The sequence below is a fragment of the Arachis duranensis genome, chromosome 6, assembly GCF_000817695.3.
Source record: "Arachis duranensis cultivar V14167 chromosome 6, aradu.V14167.gnm2.J7QH, whole genome shotgun sequence".
In the NCBI taxonomy this organism is placed as follows: domain Eukaryota; kingdom Viridiplantae; phylum Streptophyta; class Magnoliopsida; order Fabales; family Fabaceae; genus Arachis; species Arachis duranensis.
The window spans coordinates 66,440,166-66,442,572 of NC_029777.3; positions in this window are offsets into that span (position 1 = coordinate 66,440,166).

The window sequence follows — 2,407 nt, forward strand, 5'->3', positions numbered from 1 at the left end:
CATTTTCCCGAGAGGATTGAAAGTAGCCACCGATGATGGTGATGCCCTACATTCAGCTTGCCATGGAAAGGAGTAAGAAGGATTGAAGGAAGAGTGAGTAGTGAAGTAGAGTTTCAAGAGGAGCACAGCATCTCCATACACCTATCTGAAATTCTCACTATTGATTTACATAAGTATTTCTAACCTTTTTATTTTCTTTTTATTATTAATTTTCGAAACCATAAACAAATTTAATCTGCCTAACTGAGATTTACAAGGTAACCATAGCTTGCTTCATACCAACAATCTCTGTGGGATCGACCCTTACTCACGTAAGGTTTATTATTTGGACGGCCCAGTACACTTGCTGGTTAGTTGAACGGAGTTGTGAATTCAACTGGTGCCATAATAATGATTTCATACAAGTACAAAAGAATATGGATCACAATTTCGTCCACCAAGTTTTTGGCGCCGTTGCCGGGGATTGTTCGAGTATGAACAACTGACGGTTCATCTTGTTGCAAGCATTAAAAATTTCTAAGTTTGGTGTCTTGCATGTTTTCTTTGTATCAAAAATTTTTCAAAATTATGTTCTTGATTTTCATCATGATCTTCAAAGTGTTCTTGGTGTTCATCTTGACATTCATAGCATTCTTGCATGCATTCATTGTTTTGATCTAAAAATTTCATGCATTGAGTATTTTTGTTGTTTTTCTCTCTCATAATTAAAAATTCAAAAATTAAAAAATATCTTTTCCATTTCCCTCCAAATTTTCGAAATTTTGGGTTGACTTGGTGAAAAATTTTTAAAAATTAGTTGTTTCTTACAAGTCAAATCAAAATTTCAATTTTAAAAATCTTATCTTTTCAAAATCTTTTTCAAAAATCATATCTTTTTCATTTTTTTTATATAAATTTCGAAAATTTCAAAAATCTTTTTCAAAATCTTTTCAAAATCTTTTTCTTATCTTTATATCAAATTTTCGAAAATTAGCTAACAATTAATGTGATTGGTTCAAAAATTTGAAGTTTGTTACTTTCTTGTTAAGAAAGGTTCAATCTTTAAGTTCTAGAATCTTATCTTGTAGTTTCTTATTAGTTAAGTCACTTTAAAAAAAAAATTAAATCTTTTCCAAAATATCTTTTTCTTAAAAATCTTATCTTTTTATCTTATCTTTTTCACAATTTTATCTTTTTCAAAATTTGATTTCAAAATATCTTATCTAACTTCTTTTCTTCTTAACTTTTCAAATTTGATTTTAATATCTTTTTCAACTAACTCTTTGACTTTTTGTTTGTTTCTTATCTTTTTCAAAACCACCTAACTACTTTTCCCTCTCTAATTTTTGAAAAAATCTCTCTCTTTTTCAAAAATTCTTTTTTTTTAATTTTAATTTTAATTATATCTTATATTTAATTTTCGAAAATTACTAACCCCTTTTTCAAATTATTTTCGAAATTCCCCTATCTTTTCTTCTTCTATTTAATTAATTAATTACTAACACTTCTCTTCACCTCTCTTCATCTAAAAATCCGAACTTATAATAATAATAATGCAAGGAGAATGCTTGGTGACTTCACAAAGCCAACGTCCAAATTTGATGGTAGAAGCATCTCCATTCCTGCCATTGGAGCAAATAATTTTGAGCTGAAACCTCAGCTAGTTGCCTTAATGCAACAAAACTGTAAGTTTTATGGACTTCCATCTGAAGATCCTTATCAGTTTTTAACTGAGTTTTTGCAGATCTGTGAGACTGTAAAGACTAATGGAGTTGATCCTGAAGTCTACAGACTCATGCTTTTCCCTTTTGCTGTAAGAGACAGAGCTAGAATATGGTTGGATTCACAACTTAAGGATAGCCTGGACTCCTGGGATAAGCTGGTTACAGCCTTCTTGGATAAATTCTTTCCTCCTCAAAAGCTGAGCAAGCTGAGAGTGGATGTTCAAACCTTCAAACAAAAAGATGGTAAATCCCTCTATGAAGCTTGGGAAAGATACAAGCAGCTGACCAAAAGATGCCCATCTGACATGTTTTCAGAATGGACCATATTAGATATATTCTATTATGGTCTATCTGAATTTTTGAAAATGTCATTGGACCATTCTGCAGGTGGATCTATTCACCTGAAGAAAACGCCTGAAGAGGCTCAAGAACTCATTGACATGGTTGCAAACAACCAATTTATGTACACCTCTGAGAGGAATTCCATGAATAATGGGATACCTCAGAAGAAAGGAGTTCTTGAAATAGATGCTCTGAATGCCATATTGGCTCAGAACAAAGTGTTGACTCAACAGGTCAACATGATTTCTCAAAATCTGAATGGATGGCAACATGCATCCAACAGTACTAGAGAGGCAGCTTCTGAAGAAGCTTATGATCCTGAGAACCCTGCCATGGCAGAGGTTAATTACATGGGTGAACCT